This window comes from Lissotriton helveticus, chromosome 3_1 (genome assembly GCF_964261635.1).
Source record: "Lissotriton helveticus chromosome 3_1, aLisHel1.1, whole genome shotgun sequence".
NCBI lineage: Eukaryota > Metazoa > Chordata > Amphibia > Caudata > Salamandridae > Lissotriton > Lissotriton helveticus.
The window spans coordinates 1391252050-1391276248 of record NC_136061.1 but is presented as its reverse complement, the minus strand read 5'-3'; the positions used below and the strand labels follow the sequence as shown (position 1 = coordinate 1391276248).

The 24199-nt window shown below is 44.8% G+C and overlaps 1 protein-coding gene across 1 annotated transcript in view; it reads right to left on the bottom strand.

The window, feature by feature from the left end:
• Positions 1-17135, bottom strand: part of SEC22A (SEC22 homolog A, vesicle trafficking protein) — a 240478-nt gene extending 223343 nt beyond the window's left edge. The window contains exon 1 of the mRNA XM_078682032.1: positions 16747-17135. The gene's annotated coding sequence lies outside the window, so the exon portion shown is untranslated. The remainder of the gene's footprint in view (positions 1-16746) is intronic.
• Positions 17136-24199: the final 7064 nt, after the last annotated feature.

The window sequence follows — 24199 nt, the reverse complement described above, 5'->3', positions numbered from 1 at the left end:
TATTACTAGCGGTTTAAGAGTTACTATTGTTTACTTTACACAGCACTAACATGCAGGGGGCCTGTACTGCCTCACTTGCTTGAGGGATTATTTCGCGGCAAATCAGTCAGGAGAGTAACACATTCCCATTAGGCACTGCGCACAGTCCTGTTTGTGGGAAAAACACTATTTTACAGCAGAGAACGCTATTAACCTTCAGGGGCTCTGAGGCCTGCTTGTTGGTCGTCGCGTGCACCTATGAAAAGGCGCGCTTATGAAGAGATCACCTTTTCTCACCACTGACACAAATTACTTCTAATGTAACAGGAGAAACAGGCTAAGGTGTCACATATTCCTGGTCCTCACAAACAGGAGGCCGGCTTCTTTGACCACCGACAATGCTGCCCCTCCCCTCACAGATCAAGAACAAGCATTGGCATAGCCAATAGGTCGCGCCTTTTGGACCTTATAAATGTTTAGGTATCCAGCACAATATCCTTGGTGCAGCAACATCAAGTGTTGCATGGCTAAACACTTATAAGGTCCCAAAGGCGAGACCTATTGGCTATGCCAATGCTTGTTTACCAAGCCATGTTGCAGAGTGCAGTACCATATGTGGCCAAAAGACGTCCTATTGGACATCTTTTGGTCACATATGGTACTGCACCCTGCAGAAGACATGGTAAATCCACCCTAAACATAATGCATTGCATGCAAGACAGTACCACGAGTACACTTACATAGCTATGTCCATATATACAATTAGTAGCTTTGAAATGTGACAAAAGAATTATTGTATTAATTCTGGATTAGGTTGTACTCTGTGTGGAGGTGATTAAAGGAAATTTATAAAGGTCTCGTAAATGTGAGATGTGCTGGTGAGTGAAGTAACTACTGGCAGCCTTGCTTAGGACCAAGGGTGTGTCCTGCCACTAGCCCTTTAAGAAAATAGCACTGTGAGGCTGTAATGAAAACCTAGGAAGTAACAACACATAACCGGGGGTGTCCTCATGGAAAGTTACAAGAAGAGACAAGGCGGTACAAGGTAGGGACTACCAAGCCTATTGACCAATGAAAGCCACCACTTACAAAGGATAGGGACAGGAGCCAATTAAAAATATGGGCGGAAAGTGGGCGGAGCCTTATGCCCATATCCTGAATAAAGCAGGTCTCCAAGAGACCGCAGAAGTGCTGCCTAGGTGAGACCTAAAAAACTACATTGCCAAATAAAATTATTGCAACTCAATCAATCAATCAACCAGAACATTTATAAAGAGCACTACTTACCCGTGAGGTTCTCAAGGCGCTTGGGGTGAAGAGTGTGGGTGGGGGGGCAGGGCGGGGGGGGGTGTCGGGTGATGTTGGGTATGCTGCTACTGCTTGAATAGCCAGGTCTTGAGGAATTTTCTGAAGGTAAGCAGGTCCTGGGTCTGCTGTAGGAGGATTGGGAGGGTGTTCCAGGACTTGGTGGTGAGGTGGGAAAACGATCTGCTGCCGGAGGTCACTCTTCGGATGCAAGGGACTGTGGCGAGGGAGAGGTCAGCGGAGCAGAGCTGGCGGTAGGGGTTGTAGAAGTCTGAGTCGTCTGTTGAGGTATGCTGGTTCGGTGTTGTGGAGTGCCTTGTGTGCGTGGGTGAGGAGCTTGAAGGTGATCCTCTTATTGACGGGGAACCAGTGCAGGTCTCACAGGTGGGGTGCGATGTGGCTGCGGCGAGGGATGTCTAGCAATAAGCGTGCAGAGGAGTTTTGAATGCGTTGAAGTTGTTTCAGGAGTTTGGCCGAAGATCCTGAGTAGAGGGCGTTTCCGTAGTCCAACCTGCTGCTGACGAGGGCCTGGGTGACCGGTCTTCCTGTTTCGGTGGGGATCCACCTGTAGATCTTGTGGAGCATGCGGAGGGTGTTGAAGCAGGAGGACGAGACGGCATTGACCTGCTTTGTCATGGAGAGAGTGGAGTCCAGGATGAACCCTAGGTTGCGTGCGTGGTCGGTGGGTGTTGGAGCTGTTCCCAGTGCGGTCGGCCACCAGGAGTCATCCCAGGCCAAGGGGGTGGAGCAGAGGATGAGGATGAGGATTTCCTTCTTGTCCAAGTTTAGCTTCAGTCAGCTCTTCTTCATCCACTCGGCGACGGCTTTCATTCCTTCGTGGAGGTTGGTTTTGGCGGTCCTTGGTGAGGGAGAGGATCAGCTGGGTGTCATCGGCGTAGGAGATAATGTTGAGGTCGTGCAGTCGGGACACATGGGTGAGCGGTGCCATGTAGATGTTGAACAATGTCAGGCTGAGGGATGAGCCCTGGAGCACACCGCAGATGATCTTGGTGGCTTTGGAGCAGAAAGGGGGAGGCGGACACTTTGGGTTCTGCCGGAGAGGAAGAAGGTGGTCCAGTCCAGAGCCTTGTCTTGGATCCCAGCGCCGTGGAGGCATGTGCGGAGGGTGCGGTGGCAGACGGTGTTGAAGGCGGCTGACAGGTCCAGGAGGATGAGGGCCGTGGTTTCTCCGTTGTCCAGCAGGGCCCTGATGTCATCGGTGGCGCGATGAGGGCGGTTTCGGTGCTGCGATTGCTGCGGAACCCAGACTGGGATGGGTCCAGGATGCTGTTCTCCTCGAGGTAGCGGGTCAGTTGTCTTTTGACGGTCTTCTTGATTACCTTCCCCGGGAACAAGAGCAGAGAGATGGGTCGGAAGGTCTTGAGGTCCTTGAGGTCAGCCTTGGGTTTTTTGAGTAAGGTGCTGATCTCGGCATGCTTCCAGCTCTCTGGGAAGGTCGCTGTCTCTAAGGAGATGTTGAAGGCTTTCCGGAGGTGGGGTGCGATGGTGGTGCTGGCTTTGTTGAAGATGTGTTGAGGGCATGGGTCTGACGGAGATCCGGAGTGGATGGTGTTCATGATTTTGATGGTGTTGTCGTTGTTTCTGTTGGTCCAGGAGAGCAAGGGGTCGGTGCGGATGGTGGCCGTGGGGACGGAGGTCTCAGTGGTTGTCGAGACAGGCATGGCGTTGAAGCTGTCGTGGATATCTGTGATCTTGCGATGGAAGAAGGTGGCAAGGGAGTTGCACAGGTCTTGTGAAGGTGGGATGCCGTTGGTGTTGGAGCTGGGGTTGGAGAGATCCTTCATGATGTTGAAGAGCTACTTGCTGTTGTGTGTGTTGTTGTCTAGGCGGTCTTTGAAGGAGGCTCTTTTGGCCTACAACTCTTATACCCCCGCCAACAAAAAGAAGCAAATATTGCTTGCTGTATTCTGACAGGCCCAACATTTATCACACAGATGGGTTTAGGGGATGTTCTTCTTTGCACAAGTACGGTTTTTTAACAGTTTATGGTACAAACCATAAATTGCTATACGTAATAGGAATACATAAAGAAATATTCAAAACTCAACTTTCTATAAAAATTACTTAAAAGTAGCAGATATTTTCAGGTAAAGATTATCGCAGAAACTTTTATTCTGTGCCCCACTGGGACGTTGGCTCCCAGGTGGGGGTGACGTCTAAGGGGGATGCACAGCACCTACCTATAACACAGATCATGCATGAGGCATACAAATATCACTCTTTAACAACAGAAATGGGGTGGATGAAGACCCGTTGGTGGAGGATCGCAAAGTCAGCTGTTTCAGCTTTTCGACTGCTGCACCAAGTCAAAGTCTCAATCAGCTACGGAGAATGCGTCAAGCTTCACCTCAAGTCCTATTCATATTTTGTATGAATCCGCAGACAGCCCTCCTTCTCAAATGTGTTTTCATCGCTGCTTTTAGTATTTTGCCACTCTTGGCTTCTTTAAGTGTAGCCAGACCCAAATAGACATTTTTTAGGTCTCGCCTGAGCCAGCGCATGCGGTGCTCTGCGAGACATTTAGTGTATGGGCTTTTAAAAGTCCTACCACAGCTTTTTAGCTGGCATAGAGCGTTCGGTTACGTGCACAATGACGAGCAGAGGCGCCATCTGTCTTTCCTCTCTCATCTTCTTTTAGCGCGTGCACGCCCACAACTCCCTCCGCCTCTCTTATGTAGTTCCTGTTCCCCTGCCCTCTATGTTGCTTTCCACCACAGTGCCCTCCATGTTGCTTCCATATACCCCCATCCTCGGTGTTGCTGACCGCCACCTGTGCAAACTGTGTTGTTTCCTGCGACCTACGCTTTCTGTGTTGTTCCTCCGCCCGCATACTTTGTAAAGCTTCCTCCCCACCCCCCACATCCTGTGTGAGGCTTATTCCAATATGCACCTTCCGTGTTGCTTCCCTCGACCTGCACTTAAAAAAACCAAAAAGCTTTTGCGCTTCTCCTTTTAATTTTATTGATCCAAGTTTGTAAATGAAAAGAAAACAATTCCTTCTTTTTGTAGGTGTGGATGCGTGGTGCGCATGCTTACAAAGTGACACGGCAGTTTCTCCATGCCACTTTTTTTGTTTTCTTTAGTTATGCTACACAGCATCAGGGATACTAAACAGTGTGGCTAAAAAACCATTTGCAAACCCAACAGGTCCAAAGGTAAGACTTATTGGCTTGGCTAATGCTTATTTTGGAAGCCTTCATATTCAAATGATTATGTCGGTGTCTGTTGCCCAGTGGATGCAACAAAGCTTTGGCAAAGCTGGTGTTTTTATGGCAAGTGCATGCCTTATTTGCACTACATTCCCTTGGATTTGCCAATGTTTTATTTTTTTGTGATAACTGTACTAACCTCCCAAGATTTTCTGGTGACTTTTAATACTTCGTAGTACATCCAGGGCTCCTGGAATTATGCAGAAGTGAAGGGCCAAATAATGCAGCAGGGTTGACAAAATCATGCCAAAAAAAGACAAAGTATGCAGCATAACGAAGCGCCGTCTTCCATACACTGTACTATTAATGCTGAAGGCAACGTTTTCCTTCATTAGTACCAGTTTAACACCTGAAGCCAGCGATGGGCATCTGAGCGGTTATCAAGGGCTGCAAGCGATCTGCCATTGCATGGAATCATTTTCTTTTTTTATAACGTTTATGTTGTTTGAGCTAGAAAACCTGCAGCTTATGCACCAGACTGTGGATTATGTGGCAAATGTAGCAGATCCAGAACTATGCGGAAAACACTGCAGCTGTAGAATTTCAAAATTCTACCAGTCACGACTACACATATATGTATGTACGGAGATCACATTAAAGGTTTTGTCACAGGACGTAAAACTCCATTTAGCAGGCTGAAAATATAATAGTAACGCCACAAAAATAGTAAAGTAACTACACTAATAACAATAATAGCAATGATCATAACTTATGCTTCATAGAGCCCTCCATACGTTTCTAAGCGCTGTAAATAACAGGTGTTTACTATTACCCAGGTTATCACCCGCAAGGATGCCAGGCAGGGTTGGCCTCGCCAAGATTTGAACTCGCTACCTGCAGAGCGTAGTGTCTCCGAGCCACCCAGGACAGGGGGTTCCCTACAGCTGTCAGAAATGCTTTGGGTGCCCGCCTGGCCAATTAGACTTCAAAAGGCATGGAAACAATCCCCTGCCGGGCTTGCCTTTACTATAAGCTGGTGACCCCTGCTTGAGGCGCTTGGTATTGTCTTGCACTGCGGCCCTTCCCTTCCGTTTTTAAATCCACCCTGTCGTTCACTATTTCGCACAGGGTCATATGAGGAAGACTGCCGTTTCTAGAGCAGGAAAGAGCCCAGTGAGAGGGTCCCTCCAAACATGTCACCAGTGCCCTCACACCCAGAATGTCCTGTCACGTCCCTGCCCCACAGCTTCTGGTTCGCATACACTGGCGTCTGTATCTTGTGCACTTCCGCGGTAAGTCCCGTTCTGTGGGATGGAGGTGGGGTGGTCTGGACCAGCCTCTTGGCGGGTCTCCTGAAGGAATTTATGATGTCAGGAGGCGCCAGTGACAGGATCCTTATTAGTGGGCAATGGAGAGCCCCCGTTCTATTCCTGCTACAGCTCTGTTTTGTGGAGGAGGGGGGCTCCTAGGTGGCACAATCAGATTCTCAACCAATCTAGTACTTATTTGCAGTTGTCTGGGAGGGGGCACTGGGTGGAAACACATTTACCAAGAACCCTCACAATACGTTTTCAATTATTTAATCGGATGCATTTCAGCTTCGCATGGAATTTATCACCCTCCCCCCAACCCCTATGTATACATTTTCCACTCCCCCTTTGGATTCTGTGTTAAGGTTTTGTTATATGGTTGATAATAACCCTCGATTCATTAGTGTTCATGGTGATTTGTTCTATTGCAGAATTAGGCTAGGTAGTATTAAGCCTTCCGAACAGTATGGTTGTGTGTGGATATGTATACACACACCCCAGTACACTAATAGTAGATGCATTTTACTCAACAGTTGTGGCTGTATTATAATCCCTACCTCATCTTTAATATTGGATATATTCCACAGTGTAAGCCACGTTATCCACAACACTTAAAACCTATGTATACACGATTTGCTGCAACACTTTTGAAATATAAAATTCATAGAGGAAATCAATGTATTACTTTTATTGTATGTGGATATTATTTAATATATTCACTTATATGTATAATATATGGATACTAATGGTTTAATTGAGCCTAAAATGCTCACAAGAATGGATCCAGTTAAAATCAAAACGTATGTTCTGTTTTGCTTGAAATGTTGTTAAGCACATACGATATAAACAATAACCTGACATCCTTTGGGTCTTCTGCAACATACTGAAAATAGTCTATATTTACCATATGTGACTGTGGCTTTACTGCAGTCTCATCTGTGAATATGGGATAATGACATAAATGTGGCATTTATCAAATCTTTTTTTGTTTTGTTTTGTTTGTGTCTTCATTGTGTAGCACGGTGAATGGTCGACAAGCTGCAGCAAATGAAAAAATACTACATTACTTTGCTTGTTTTAATGAAAGGAAAGAAAGACCATAGATACCCTCCTACTATGAATATTGTTGATTGTTTTCATATAGAAACAAGCATTGGCATAGTGTTTAGTTATCCAGCACAATATCCTTGGTGCAACAACATCAAGCGTTGCACAGCCAATAGGTCTCGCCTTTGGGACCTTATAAGTGTTTAGCCATGCAACAGTTGGTGATGTTGCACTAAGGATATTATGCTGCATAACTAAATACTTATAAGGTCCCAAAAGCGAGACCTATTGGCTATGCCAATGCTTGTTTAATATTGCAACCGCTCATTATTTACAGGTCCATGACATGTTGTCAGGATAGCCAAAAAATTATATGAGATCCAGGTCGGTTCACTGAAGGTAAATTTATAGTCGCTGGCTATTATAATAATCTGATGTGGATCTAGCTCTGTGGGACCAACGCTGAACACCATTTAGCGAAAGCTTACCAGTTTAGCAAGTGCCCTGCCAACTGGAAACACTACCCGTGAGACCCTCTAGCTGGCAATTTGCTAACCTTGTGGACTTCAAAGATGGCCATGACTCATTACAAATTAGTGATCAAGAACTGATGTCATGTAACATTAAATTTGGCAAAGGAGACATTGCTAGAACTCTGATTCTAGAAGCTCTAAAAAATTACCCAAATGCTCCACCCATAACAGCATGTATTCTAGCGGAGATCTTGGCCCTAGAGATGTCAAAGTTGTTGGGAGACTTGCTTGGACCTCAGTACAAACCTGAACAATTGGAGGAGACTCAAGCCAAAAGGCTCTCTCAAAAATCCCCAAGAAACCACATAACACCTGTGGGTCCTTCTGGTTTTACCATAATGGTAGTTCTGCATTCATCTTCATGGAGAGAGTTGATCCCAAGAGCAAAAATCTGTATGCAAATAGTGATGACAAGCAGAAACATCTCTTATTCTTTCTGGATTTACAAGCTTATACCGTGGCTAGAAAGAGGAAACTGTTGGCTGTCAACTGGGAAATAGTGTAATAGCCCTTATAGCTCCAATGCGCTTCTCAGTATGACTAAAAGTGGAACAACAGGGAAATACATTTTTTTTCCACAAGGGAATCCTGCCAGGTGATTTTGAGAGGTGCTCGCTTCAAAAATTGGAAAATACCTTTGTTTGGTGTTATTTAATAGTGTATCTGTATTGAGCTCTATGTGTTCGTTAAAGGAAACCGAAATTAGGATCAGCTACAATACAGATGCTGCATAAGGAAGGGAATAACAGGAGGGTCCACAATAGGAGTTCCTTTTTAGGTCTCGCCTGTCGATGCGCATGCGCATCGAGCAAGCGAGACTATAGGGGCTCATCTACTCTTTATCCACACTGCAAGGAATCGTGGCGATTCCTTGCAGTGCACGATAAATTTAAGCTCAATGCGCATGCGCATTGAGCTTAAATGCGCGTGCACATGCCCCCAGCCGCCTACTCTCTCTCTCAGCCTTCCCACAACTCCGCCCCCTCACTACTTGATTGCACGGCCGCTAGGCCGTGCCTCCCCTACTCTCCTCCCCCCTCCTCCTCTCCTCCCATGCCTGCCTGCCTGCCTCAACTCTCCGCCTCCTCGATCTTCTGTAAAGAATAATTGAAGTATACTCATTAAACCAAACAAGGAACTTACACGTCTATCAAAGCTAAATTAACCCGTAAGAATAACACACAGCGTGTCATTCGTATATTACCAATCCTTACCGAATAATGGGACCGTCTGATTTAAAGCGTCCCGAGTCGATCACATTTTTTCAATGGGCTCTACACAGTCAGCGCAACTCAAGTCACTGCTGGGTAGAAGATTAAATCCAACGGGGAAGGATCACACGGTAAGAGGATTCCCTCCCGTCAACAATCCAGAGTAAAAGTTTGCGTTTAGGCGTTTGTCTCTCGCGCCATATCAGGGCTTAGAAATAGAGGGCGGACCAACTAGACTTAAACCGGGGCACACAATCCCAACTTTAGAGCGGAAACTAAAAAAGGACTAGCGCCGCGAATACCTCTAAACTCACTCATCATGGCAGTGCTCTAAGTAAAGTAATATATCCAAGTTTATAACACGCAAATACTCGAATATGCCTCGAGTTTACCCAGAATGAATTTAAAAAATCTGAATTATACCAAATATAAACACATAAAAATAAAATGTTTGTCCTAGTATCTTATTTATATACTTTCAACACAGCGAAGTGTAAATAATAGTCACCCCTTATAACCCAGTGTGTTGCCTCAACCCCTTACATTCTGCAGATTTTGTAATACATTTGTCAATTGATCAATACATAAAACGATTGATTTCAAGTACAGCAGTAGTGCAAAATATACACACAAACAGGTATATCTCTATTAATATTCAAGACCCTCAACCCCTCACCCTCACCCACCTTCACTCACCTTCACTCACCCTCACTCACACTCACCCTCACCCACCCTCAACCCCTCATCCTCACTCACCCTCAACCCCTCACCCTCACTCACCCTCAACCCCTCACCCTCACTCACCCCCACTCACCCTCAACCCCTCACCCTCAACCCCTCACCCTCACTCACCCTCACCCTCACTCACCCTCAACCCCTCACCCACCCTCAACCCCTCACCCTCAACCCCTCACCCTCAATCCCTCACCCACACTCACCCACACTCACCCACACTCACCTTCACCCTCACTCACCCTCAACCCCTCACCCTCACTCACCCTCAACCCCTCACCCTCACTCACCCCCACTCACCCTCAACCCCTCACCCTCACTCACCCTCACCCTCACTCACCCTCAACCCCTCACCCACCCTCAACCCCTCACCCTCAACCCCTCACCCTCAATCCCTCACCCACACTCACCCACACTCACCCACACTCACCCACACTCACCCACACTCACCCACACTCACCCACACTCACCTTCACCCTCACTCACCTTCAACCCCTCACCCTCACTCACCCCCACTCACCCTCAACCCCTCAACCCCTCACCCTCCCTCACCCTCATTCACCCTCAACCCCTCACCCTCACTCACCCTCAACCCCTCACCCTCACTCACCCTCAACCCCTCACCCTCAATCCCTCACCCTCACCCACACTCACCCACACTCACCCCCACTCACACTCACCCCCACTCACCCACACTCACACTCACTCACCCTCACCCTCACTCACCCTCACCCTCATGCTAAACCCATTAACAATTCTAAAAGCACTAACTCTAATGCTGCGAGACCTATTGCATTTCTAATGCTTGTTGAAGAAAGGTATGTGTATGGTCATTTTTCCCCAGCAATCTCCTCTTCTCTTGATTATGGCCATTCAGGTCAAAGTATTCTGTCTGCATCATTGAAATATTTGAGGACATACAAGTAAGAGATTTTGCATCTGACATCTACTTAATAAGAGTGCTGATCTACAATTCCACTGCAGAGTATGTTTGTGCTAGGATTTCCTATTGTGTTTTGTTTTTAATTCGCTGATTTAAAGATTGAGATGCCATTTTCCACCCTTGAGTTATTTATAAAGACTCAAAACAAAATTACTCATAAATAAATGTGCCTAGCACACTCACTGAAGACGGTCAGAAGACCATCTCCACAGCAATACTTGAACCAAATGAGAGGTGACTATAATGTTCACAAAGCATAGTATTGTAAACGTGTGGTGAGTGGCATTACAAATCTCACAAAAACCTGTGTTTTGGAAGCCTTCGGATAAAGTAAACTCTTACAGGCCCAGCAAAAGTATGATAATAGAATAAACCCAGATCTGTGACTGGGGGTTAGTGGCTGAAAAGTTTCAGCACTCTGTCCATCATCTCCTTGTATTTGCTTTGTTTGCCCTAAGTTGCCAGATTATTCCCAGACGTGGGTCCCTTACTCACGTTGACATTGGATTCAAGCTAGCCTGGCTGATGAGGGGTGAAACCCCGAAACCAGTCCCAGGATGCTTGTTCTCGGTCCAGGGAGGACCTCCCTTGGCAGTTCGGGCTGGACTGTTCACATGAGGAACAGCGTCAAGACTGACTTGCATATGATTGGCTCTAAACTGGTGTGGCGAAGGAAGCTAAAGAACAATGATGGATTAAACCAAGACCTGTGACTGGGGGCGAGTGTCAGAAAAGTTTCAGAGCTCCGTCCATCATCTCCTTGTGTTTGCGATGTTTCAACAGAATCAAGGAGGTGCTATCTTGGTTTTTCCACCAAAAGATCAAAGACTCCACAGTTTAAATGCAGAACCTTCCATATAGTGATGACGCCAGTACAACCGACAAGGCTTTCTCTGAAAGCAATCATTTAAATCAGGATTTGTTGAAAAACTTGCAAAGATGTTCACCTTTCACAACATGCCAAGCTCACTATCAGTGGCTGCCCATTTCAGTACCAGTCTAGGAGTAAACATTAACTTGCATGAAAATTCAGAAGTAAATTCACTGCTTTAAGTAGAGGGAGAGGGGAGTCCTGCCAGTGTTGAGCATGGCAGTTTTTACAAGGGGTAATCGAAACAGGTCCCTTTTGGGCTCTATTTTTATACCCTGCACAGGTGATCTAGTTTTTTGCAGACTGGAGTGAGCATGCACATCGATGTGCACATACTAATTTTTCACTCACTAGTGGCATGAAGTCACGGTCACGCCAAATGAGTTGTAGCTAGAAGGAAAATCTTTTAAAGAGAAACCTTTTCTCTCTGGATTTCCCCTCTCTCTCTTTTTTGTAATGCAGGAGCAGCAATATCGTTGTTGTGCGAGCCTTTGAATTGGGGACATCGTCAGAAACCACCAACAAACGGACCAGTATGACTTTGCTTTGAAAACTGAAGTCAGAGGACCAGTGGCAGCCAGCCACCAGTGCAACTCTGCTCTGACCTTTCATGATGAGCATGCAGACTGCAGTGGAATCCTAACACAAGAGAAGTATTTCTCCCTCCCCTTCCAAAGGGGCCTGCATAGGAACTAGTCTGCGTGATCCTGCTCCAGCCCTAAGAGCAGCAGCAAGTTTAAAGCCTGCTGAGCTTAAAATTCACCTAAACAATGACTTAGATGCCTTGTGTTCTGAAGATAGGTGAAATAGAGGAGATATAATTGTTTGTGTTACTTTTGCTTGCTAACTACAGTGCAACAGACCGGGCTACATGGTGGGTTTGGCTAGCAAGGCAACAAGCTGGCAGTAGGGTTGCAACCCGCCAGAGTTTGTTTATCAAACAATTTTGCCTGTGTGTGATTTCTTGCCCTCATGTTAGGCCGGTGAAGTGGGCAAGCACCATCTGCAAAATTAACAAGATGCCCCTATTTAACTCGTTTTATGTTTTTGCTTAATGCTATTTAGTAAACCATATCAGAGCTCTCCAACAGCTTGTGATGGATTTCTTGTCAAACTGTAATATGTCAACAGCTGTAAGTAACATTAATATGTCAACAGCTGTAAGTAACATTTAATGTCTGCCCAATTTACTTCAGAGATGTTACTATTTTGGTAGAGAGTGCGTGAACTGCGAGTTGATGGAAGGGTCCACTCTCTCCCCGCAGCTCTGCTGTGCCTTCTCTTGCCTCCAGACCCGACCTCCTCCTTGGGAGGTTCAAGGCTGCTGCCCGCTTCTGCGCCAGCTGCCTGCTACAACTGGGACCAGACAGCTTGCAACCACCGTAACCTTTCTCAGTCGTTTTTTTTCTTAATTTTTCCCTGTTGGGCCACTGTTATTGTGCCCATCTGTGTCGTGATTTAATTCCACCACTGTTTTAATTTTCTCGTGCCTGTCTGTTCCTTTCGCCGCTGCTTCCCTGTGGCCCCTCCCGGAATTCCCCTCGGGAATTTCCCCCGGAATTCCACCACTACCAGCCTCTCCTCCCTCCACCTCCCCTACTTAATGGCGGCCGCTGAGCGGTCTCACATCGGACGCGCGCAGCGAGCTTGCCGCCGGTGCGCTGAAGGATCGCCAAAGGCAAGCGCGCCTGCGCCCGTCTGTGACCCGACTGCGGCCAGCGCCAGGAACCCTGGACCTCCCACTACCCATCGCTACAACACCACCACCCTCCTCACACTCAACCCTGGAAGACTTAGAGATTGCCAACAGGCCTTGCCGAACACGACTTACGGACAGTTATCCTGCCTCCACAGCCACCAGACACTCACCGCCACCCCAGCCTCCAACACCGCCTACTTTAGCACCGGCGACACCCTAAAATGCATCCTCCTCAACGTATGCTCCGTACACAAACACGCCATGGAAATCTGGAACCTACTCGACTCTCTCTCGCTCGACATCGCCTTCTTCCCAGAGACCTAGACCAAAGCATCCTCTGCCCCCGACATCAGCACTGCCATCCCAGATGGATACAAGATCCAGAGGAAAGACCGTCCCAACCACCCAGGAGGGGGCCTCATCATCGCCCACAAGAGCACCCTCCGCCTCACCACCTCCAGCGAAACCTTCCCCTCCGCCAAACACCTGCACTTCCAGATCCAGACCACCCCCAAAGCCACACTCTGAGGAACCCTCGTCTACAGACCCCCCGGTCCTCGAACACCCTTCGCCACCACCACCATCACCGACTTCATCGCACCCCACGCCATTGCTTCAACAAACTACATACTAATTGGAGACCTGATCTCCCACCTCGACAACCCCAGCGACCCCAACTCCACTATCCTTAGTGACAACCTCACCAGCATCGGACTTAAACAACTCGTCAAAATACCGACCTACAGAGCAGGACACACCCTCGACCCCATCTTCGCGGCAGTAAAAAGCGTCCAATTCAGCCACACAACGCAGCCGCCATGGAACGACCACCACTGCGTACACTTCACCATCAACAAACCCAAGGTACCCAAACCAGCCCCACGCTCCCCACGAAGGAACTGGAGTAAGGTTACCGACGAGCAACTTAACTACACCCTTGCACAAGACAACCACACCTGGACACCCAAAGCAAATGACGCAGCCAGAGAACTCCACACCTGAATCTCCGACTGCGCAGACGAGCTCCGTGGAAAGTAGCCTGGTTCACCACCGCTCTCCAAGAAGCCAGACGCACCTGCAGACATCTGAAGAAGAACTGGAGAAACACCAAGACAACCGAAAACCACACCACCTACAAGGACGCCATGACTGACTACCACAACCAGATCAGAGACACCAAGAGGAACTTCATCCACAACAAAATCATAGCCAACTCCACCAACTCCAAGGAACTTTTCAGTGTCATTCAAGAATTCACCAACCCACGAAGCAAAACCACAGACATCACCCCATCCCAAGACCTCTGTGACAAACTTGGAACCTATTTCCACCTCAAGATCAAAAACCTCTACAACAACTTCATTGACCATCCCCCAGGCGCCACAGACAGCCCCCCGCCCCCCAGAAACACCAACCAGCCCACCATCTCCAACTGGACACCGTTCATGGCCAAAGACACCGCCTCGACCATGAAAAGCATCCACTCGGGGGCCCCCACCAACCCCTGTCCCCTTACATCCACCACAGAGCTGCAGCCGCCATCGCACCCGAACTACAATGCACCATCAACACCCCCTTCAAATCAGGCACCTGTCCAGACGACTGGAAGCGCGCAGAAGTCAGACCTCAGCTCAAGAAGCCCACAGCTGACCCCACCACCCTCAAGAACTATCTGTCCATCTCGCTCCTCCCCTTTGCAGCCAAAGTTGCAGAGAAAACAGTCAACAGGAAACTGACACGATTCATTAAAGAGAACGCCGTCCTCATCCGGATTCCAAAGCAACCACAGCACAGAGACCGCCCTACTCGCCACCACAGACGACATCCGCGCCCTCCTGGACCAATGCCACTCCGCAGCCCTCATTCGACTCGACCTATCAGCGGGCTTTAACACCGTCTCCCACCACACACTAGTCGCCAGACTACACGATGCAGGCATACAAGGAACAGCCCTGGACTGGATCTGATCATTCCTCACCGGAAGAAGCCAAAGGATCAGACTCCCACCCTTCCTCTGCGACCCCACGAAAATCACCTGCGGAGTCCCACACGGTTCATCCCTGAGTCCCGCCCTTCAACATTTACATGGCCCCCTCGCAGCGATCGTACGACAACACGGCCTCAACATCGTATCCTACGCCGACAACACCCAGTTCATCCTCTCCCTCACCAATGACCCCACCACCGCCAAACTCAACTTCCAGAAAGGAATGCAAGACGTTGCAGTCTGAATGACCAACACTTGCCTGATGCTCAACGCCGAGAAGACAGAAGTCCTCGTCCTCTGTACCACCCCTTCTGCATGAGACAGCACCTGGTGGCCGACCACCCTAAGAAGCCCTCCTACACCCTCTGACCACGCCAAGAACCTCAGCATCGTACTCAACTCATCACTCACCATGAACTGACAGGTCAATGCCGTCACCTCCAGCTGCTTCAACACCCTCCGCAACACCTTCAAGTGGATCCCCCCCTGAGTCAAGGAAGACAGTCACCCACGCACTCATCACCAGCAGACTGGACTATGCAAAAGCACTCTACGCCGGCAACAACAAGTCCCTACTCCGCAAACTCCAGACAATACAGAACACTGCCGCCAGAATCGACCTTGGCATCCCCCAACATGTACAAATCAGTCAACACCTACAAAGTCTCCACTGGCTCCCCATGGAGAAAAGAGTCACTTTCAAAATCCTCACTCATGTCTACAAATGCCTACACAACAACTGACCTAAATACTTCAACAACAGAATCAACTTCCAGCCTCGCACTGAGAGAAACCCCGCGCATTCACATTGCAGCCAAGACCGGGAACGAGCTACCGGCAGACATCAGACGCGCCCCCTCCCTGAACACCTTCTAGAAGACCCTCAAGACCTAGCTCTTCGGCTAAACAGATCTGGGGACCCACCCCCTCAGCGCCTTGAGACCCTCACGGGTGAGTAGCGCGCTTACAATTCCCTGATTGATTGAGGGAGGGGGCATTTATTTATTTATTTTATTTATTTTTACCATTTATTAAGCGCACTGTTACCGGGCAGGTGTCCTGGCGCTGAAATGATATACTTTCTCCATCAAGAAGTATACGGTGGACGCAGAGGTTCGCTGTCTCCGCTGACTTCTGTACGAATTACCCGTTCTTACTATGGGCAGGGGGAGCTGCGGCCAAGAAACGGCTTGTCTGGATGTGAACAGAGAATTTAATGTAGGAGAGGACTTTGCACAGACAATTTGCTGAGAAACAGAGACGATGGAGTCCATGACCCATGATATATAGACAATGCCTACAGATTAATTATTGTGTACAGGTCACACAGTCATTTTTGGTAGGGTGACTCAGGTATTCATCCATCCCGGGTTACTAAATTGAGTACAGTTAGATTGGGTGGCATGATGATCTGATAGAAAGTGCTACATAAAATGAAAACCAGTTTGGTAAAAAAAAAAAATATATAAAAAAAATTGAGAACTAAAACACTGCCACCTTAGTTAACCAAGCAGAAAGCCAGTTCAACTCGCAACAGACTTTTTATTTGGCTATTGTTGGCAACGAGTGGCCAATACAGAGCGTTTAAAGATAAAATTAAAATTAATTTAAACTTCATTCAGGCGCTAGGTTTAGCAAACCGCCAAAGGCCATTTCCAGCATTGCAGATTTACGTCTCCCCACGGTAGATCAGTGGTAGATTATTGCTTATGGTTAATAAATATACCTTTTTGCTATTTTATTATTTTAAACCACGCCCCTAAATGGGTTGGCCACACCCATTTGAGGGGTGGGCCACGCCCCTTTTAGTGACCCCTGGGTTTTTTATACCACTTAAAAGCCTTGGATAAATCTACAACACTGAACCTTCACCTGCCAAGCACACAGACCGAAACAGTTTCATTCACCATCAGGCTCTTTACCATCCTCGTACCGTTTCGATTAGCCATGAAAACTCACCTTAATTAAGCGCTCGCCAAAACAGAATTGCCCACGAAATGGCCTTCCTTCCAGTTGTACAATCTAATTGTCCATTATCTGGTTTACACTCCTCTTCTCTTCTGATTGTAAATTAGCATGCCTTTCATCACTATAGTCTTTATTGACTCAATCAGGTTCTTGTCCGTTACCGTAAAAAAAAAATGTGTTGGTTTATTTTTGACGGTGATAAAAAGCTAAATAAGTTCTTGGACGCATTCGAAATACCTCCAGCCTTATGATGACGGTAAGGAGGCGTGGCATGGAGCTTTTCTCCACGCTGTGGGCTGACGGGGACTAGAAAGTTGCCTACCAGGCTGCAGCTATATACAAAACACCGGAACTGTAGGAACCCGAGGGACGGCACTGACAACACGACTCCCTAGAGGAATGATCTTAGCAACGCCGCCGTGGCACGTGACAAATTCGCCACGTCGTATTTATTTGCGTCTGCGTAGAATTGTCCAATTTAGAGGAAAGTAACTTAGCAAGAAGGTACGTGACACAGAGGCACGTAATTTCCGGATCATGCTTTTGTGTCGGCAGAGTCGTGCAAGTTTCATAGCTGCCAAGGTTTAAGATTGCCATATGTGACAGTTTCATAATTTCAGTTCAATTAGGAAAATCAAGCAATGAAGACAAGAGAAACATTAAAATATTAGAAATTACAACGGAGAGTGAGGCTGAGGCACGCACAGATAACAGTTAGGCTGTATTTCATTATGTAAACACTAGTTTAGGAGCCTCAATCCCAATAAAAATCATTACCCCGAGCTGGGTGGCCGACCCCAATCGGTGGGCGGTGCCCCTACCTGCCCAGCAGCAGGCACCAGATCACATCAGCTGCTGCAGGCAGCCTGACACTGAGCTACAGGCGCTTCTGACAGTGACCTCGGCTCAGCTCTGGAGTAGCTGTTGGATCCGGGCCGACACTGCAGGCAAAGATGATGGTAAGGGACCCAGCACCAGCACAAGGACCTCAGATTCCAGTCCCTGCCCTCTCAGTACATTTGTGTTAACAATGACAAAAACTCAGGGCTGGCAACTGGTAAAAAACTGCCTACTTACGTATCTTCAGTCAGATTGGCCCGTCAGCGAGTCACACTGTAACAATGTAGCTGGTGATGGAGCGAGATAGAAAACAAAATTTTGTTTAAACTCGCGAAGTCACATTTCCATAACATGAATAAAAATATTAATGATTTGTGATATGTCGTGCTAATACAACTTAGATTAAACTTTACACGTGGGGGGACTAACATGTGTGCTCATAAACGTGCATAAATGTTGCATCTTTTTGTTCGTGCAAAATAATAAAATAATTTATTGTTTTCGTTTTTGTCATTACTAACTGCTGCAAACTTAAAATAAGCATGTGCTTGTTTTGCTTTTCCTTGTCTGTGTGATGTCATTTCTACTATTCTAGGTACATATGGGTCTCTTGGAAAAACGGAGACTGGTAAATATAAACGCTGCTTTATTTGTTTGCAATGGCTAGGTAACATTTTGATTAATCGGGTGGGTTAATTAATTAGTAAACCATGGGGTGGATACAGAATCTACTTTATTTCTTACATTAATACTTTTCTTGTGTTTGTTTTATACTAGAAAACATAAGTTGCCTGCTTTTGGGCCTAGTCATTTGAACCGCAGAAAAAGAGCTGACATATAATTCTGCAGAAAGTCACGAGACGCCCATTCTGAATTAAAGCGTTTATTGAAGCTGCATTCACAAAGCAAAAACTGATGAGCTGACATCATTCTGTCGGACATGGCCAAGGTCGAAAGTGAACATTTTGTCAGTCCTTAACTTGGCATCCGCGGAAGTATAATGAAAGTCAATGGACGCTGCGAGAATGACTTAATACATTTGTTGCAATATCAGGAAGCTTCTGGCTTCACGTGGAAGAGACAATGGTCCTTATGAGACATGATTTTATGGAACTTTTTGAGAATTGGGTGACATGTCACTTGTCACTCTCAGCCAATGGGACGTCGAGGATTTCTGAAAACTTTCCTTTGCTAGTTTAGTTAGCGTAGAAAGGTATAAAAAGTCATGCCCTTAGGGTTGGGCTGGCTGCTGCTTTCTGACTTTCCGATGAGGGTGAAGTGCTGCTGGACTTTGCGTGGAGCACGTAAGAATCCTCAAAGAACTTTACTTTAATTTCTATCTATTTAGCTTATTTAGGGACTTAGGTTTTAGAAATGCTAAACTTTAAATATTCACTTTGATTTTTGATTCATTTGCTTAAATTGTATTTTTCTCTTAATTCTTTACAATCATGCTTGCATTATTGCCAATAAATTTCATTTATAAAACTTTCAACTTATATACCATAATTTAGTAAATAAAATCTTACTTTTGACAAACAAGCTGGTCTTGGTTATTCAGAAGTGTAGGTTACTATTAGCTAGATCACGTCGCCTATGGTGGTCGTTTAAATGGTTGGGTTTTATTCTAATGACAATATTCTTTCTGCAAATGTATAAATATGTATATAGTTTGTAGATAATGTGTATATAGATTTATTCTGACCACCTGATTCAGTAGGCCCAAAATATATCAGGTTTATAAATGGGTCCATATTTAGTTTAGAATTTTGTTTATAGGTTATGAAGTTGGGTAGCGTTGTTTATGATATATTTTCTATAGCCCGCTGGATCAATTCTCTGGTAGCAGAAATTGATGGTTGCTAAGAGGTAACCAAGGTAATATGTTGGTTGCTAAGGGTTGCGTTATGGTATGGAAATAGGATCGATGTTTTAACACTTGTTGAGTTCGTTTTTCGTGCTATCTGTAAGCTATACCGGTATAGATTGTGTGGCGAGAAATTAGTCACGCAAGCCATCTGTTCTGTTTGTAGTGATATCGCCGAGTATCACAAGAGGTATCGCCGTGTACCATAGTGTTGTCGCCGAGCAGCACAGTTTTAGGGCTAGGTCTGAATCTTGTATAGTGAGGGTTTTCTAAGAAATCAAAGCAGCATGAGAATAGGGACAAAGCGCCTTCCATAAAACTCACTGTGATGAGAGTATTAGTTATATCCGAGCTAGAGTGAAGGGTAAAATTAACGTCGGTGCATGATTATCTATAAACAGGTTAGAGTCCTGTACGGGTACATGTTTCATATCTATAAACAGGTGAGAGCCCTGTACGGATAACGTCGTTATTTTGCTAACGGTGCATGATTTCTATAAACAGGTGAGAGTCCTGTACGGATTTCATGTGTGTTTGAAATTAGGGAATTTTCCGTGTAAAAGTGCGAGTTTGAATTGTATTTTATGTTCAAGTGGAACTCTTAGAACTTTCACTTCGCGGTGGGTTCAGAGCAAAGCGAGTTCATAATTATACGTGTTAGAAGGGTGGGGTAAAGTTACTCTACTGACAATTGAATATTATCCTTAGTGTGAATAGCGCCGCCTATTCCGAAGTGTGGATACTTGAATGTATGTAAACTATCCTAAATAGTGAAACGAACAGATGTTGTCTTTATAGTCATTGTTAAGAATTAATTTACACTGAAAAGTGTCCTTAAAATGGCGCTGTGAAAAGATTTTGTGAAGGAGGGGTAAGCGCCAGGAGTGAGAAACGAGAAACCGCAGCTGCTGTGTACGTCACAGAGCCGCACTGGGATTGGGTGACCTACGTCACAAGCTATATTCTGATTGGCTCTTGAGTCTCTGACGGCCAGTGAGCTGATTGGTCCTTCAGAAAAACTCTAAATTTATTGGTTGAGCAGAAAAGTGACGTAGCTCAACTGTCATTGGTTTGTTGGTGTGTTTCGCGCACGGATTGGTTGTTTTGCGGAACATCCCGGAAATATTTTACGAACAATTTTGTGAATTAAATTTAACTTTTAAAAATGAGTTATCATTTTAAACATGTTGAGAAAAAGACAACATTATTTCAGAAATTCAAAAATTTATTTTCACCTGACAAGAAAATCGAAACGCGAGGTGGTAAACTACTTCATAAGTATAAAACACCTGCAGCGTACATGGAAGGTGAATACGGATATCATACTGTCTTATGGTTCGACTGTTGGAAACGCTATACTAAAAACGACGGTGTTTTAGCTTGGCCTGATGATGGTTCATTTAATGTAAGAGTTTTAAGAAATTTACGAGAGAAAATGAATGCTCTTGTTCCAAAACCGAGACCAACTCAATTTGAAGCTTTAGTTGAGTGGGAAGACGAGATGTATCAATTACAAAGAGAAGCTAGTGGAATTAAAAGACCTTCTAAAAATCCATCTTGGAAAAGAGAAACTCATGAAGATAGATTGCGAATGTGGAGACAGGGAAACATGAGTGAAGGATTGTATTTAATTCATGAAATGGTGATGGGTTCTCCTACAGGGAAATCTATGGAAAGTGAATCTGAGGATGCAGTTATGGAAGAAATATATACAACTACTAGAAAGAATCAGCCTAATCAGCCTTTGAGACCTCCTAGATCATGGTCTACTCCGGTGGTTTCTACTGAAACTTCACCGAGTGCACCTCCAATTAGTGAAGCTCCTAAACTTTATCCAAATAATTGTGAAATCACTGAAACTCCTAGAAGATCAGAATTCGAGAATGCTCGAAATGAAGGTAGACATTTTACAATGACTCCAAGAGCAAGGGAACCTCCAAAAGATTATGCAAGAGAGACAAGAAATGTTGAAGATGTTGATTATAATGAATATTTAAGATCTAAAGAAGAATTAATTAAAAGAATGACAAAAGGCATGGAAGCTGTCACAGTTCCAGTAACAATTGGTCCTGTTCAGCCTGTATTTGATCAAAAGAATACAAACAAAAATGGATTAACTATTCCTTTAAATACAGAAATTCAAAAGGCTGCTGAAAAATTTTATTCAGATTTAACGGAATTAAACACTTCTAAATCAAGAATGCCTGATTTAACTTTTAATGAGGATTTATCTCCAAAAACACCAATGGGTGCTATGTCAGATAAAGGGAGTCCTGAAGTCAGGGTAACCACACCAAAACTTGATGTGGCCAAATTAAAAGCGAATATCGAAGAATTAATAATTGGAACAATTGGCCCAGATAGTTTAAATTACTATCGGGATGATGAACTACTATTCATTTGCAAAAGCATTCAGTGGAAAACGAAAAATAAATATGATCAATTAGAGGATCTAGCTGCAGAACTTGAAATCGATGTGAGTAAACAAAAGAATTTTGCAAAGCATTACAGATTAGATTTTTCAGAAAGCGACATTGAGAGTTTGAACTCAATGGGAAGAATAGTTCACATTAAAGATTTGATTGTCTATATCAAAAAGCTAGGAGAACTGAATAAATGGAGAGTAAAATGGACGAAAAAGAAGGAAGATGAAAGATTGGATAAATTGTCAAAACAATTTCCAATGAGAGAAGTTGCAGGTGGAGGATATGTTCATATCCCGTGGTCGAGACAGGACATTCTGTTATTTACAAATGACTTTCCAAAATTGAGGGAAAAACCAGTTGAGTGGTACAGGCAAGTTGATAGATTCATCAAAGTGTCAAAAGTTCTGTGGATTGATTTAGATGGATTTTTTGACATTGTTGTTCCATCTGATCTTTGGACAGAATGCAAAATATCGATTAGTTGGCCAAAAGCAGAACCTGAGCGAATTAAAGAAACAGGTGCCCCAAATCCACTTGTAATGGATTTCTATGAGAAAGTAATTGTTTGGATGAAAAACAAAATTCCACCCAAAGAAGTCGATTGGGTTAAAATAGAAAGAACAGAACAGGAAACAAAAGAATCAGTTCATTCTTTTTATGAAAGACTATTGTTAATCTTTAAACAATACAGTGGTTATGAAAAATTAGATGAAAAAGACATGAGTCATTTTGTCTATAGATTTGTTTATGGACTAAAACCTGAAATTGGAGAAATGATCAGAACTAGTATTGTCGGATGGCAATCACTATCTGTAGATGATATTCTAAGAAAAGCAAAGTATTGCAGTGATGAAATAGAAGTAAAACAGAAGAAGCTGAAGGAGAAAGCCATGTGGGCTCAGGTAAAGGTAGCTGAGCAACAGATTGCCAGCATGGGTAATAAGAACACTAATTTTGTTCAAACTGGAAATACAAACCAGATACAAGGAAAGTTTAAAGGTAATAATTTCCCAAAGAAATTTAGCCCAAAGATAGAAGAGCTGAAACAAAGATTACCTTGTTTTAATTGTGGCGAAATTGGACATTGGAGGGACGAGTGTCCTCATCCTCCTAAAAACTTAAAGAATCCCTTATTGAATCCACAGATGCAGAATGGTGTTAACCTACAGCAACAGCTACAGATGCAACAGGGGTTAAACGAATTTAATATTCAGCGACAGTTACAGCAACAGCAACAACAACAGGTGAATAATCGTCAAGACCAATTGCCACAACCACCTTTTCCGAATTGTGGGGGAGTTCAAAAATATAATCCAAACGTGGGATTTCAGGGAAGTGAACAGGTAATAAAACCACAGAAACAGCAAAAGCAGCAAAGGGTTCAAATGCAAAATGCTTCACAACAATTTTTATTAACAGAAAGTCAAGACAGTGATTCTGATGATTATTGCTGACGGTGCCCGAGAGAGGAGGAAGAGTGTGTTGTTGGAGCCACTCTTGAGGTTGACCAGTCTGGTCCTTATGTAAACGGGAAAGTTAATGATGTAGACATCACTTTTCTAGTGGACACTGGTGCTACCCGTTCTACTGTTAGATCAGTGGAAATTGAAAACCTACCTCTCTCTGGGGATACCATCCAAGTTGTGGGAGTAAGTAATCAGCAAATTAAAACAGACTTAACTGATCCAGTACCAGTTGAAATAGGAAACTACAGAGATAAACACAGATTTGTGGTTTGTAATAGTAGTCCAGTAAATCTATTAGGTAGAGACATCCTATGTAAAATGAATTGTAGAATATATTGTTCTCCTGATGGAGTTGAGTTACAAACAATGGAGGAAGATGGTTTATACAGGATGACAATGATGATGATGGAAGCAGAAGAAACAAAATTGTTTCCTGCATTTGAAGAAAAGGATTTACCTGAAGAGCTAAAAGAAACAGTGAAATCTGAAATATGGGATTTTACTGGAAATGAGATGGGTCTGATGAAAAACGTAGATCCTGTAAAAATTGCATTGAAACAGGGAATAGAATTTCCAAACACTCCACAGTATAAAATGAAAACTGAAACAATTGAAGGTATTACACCTATAATTGAAAAATTAATCAAGCAAGGTGTATTAAAGGAAATGAAGAGTAGCTCTTGTAATTCACCAATTATGGGAGTTAAAAAGTCTAACGGAACATTTAGGATCGTACAAGATTTGAGAAAGGTTAACCAAATTGTTGTTCCATGTTGTCCTGTGGTTCCAAATCCAGCAGTAATCCTATTTCAGATTCCACATGATGCTGAATGGTACACAGTCAT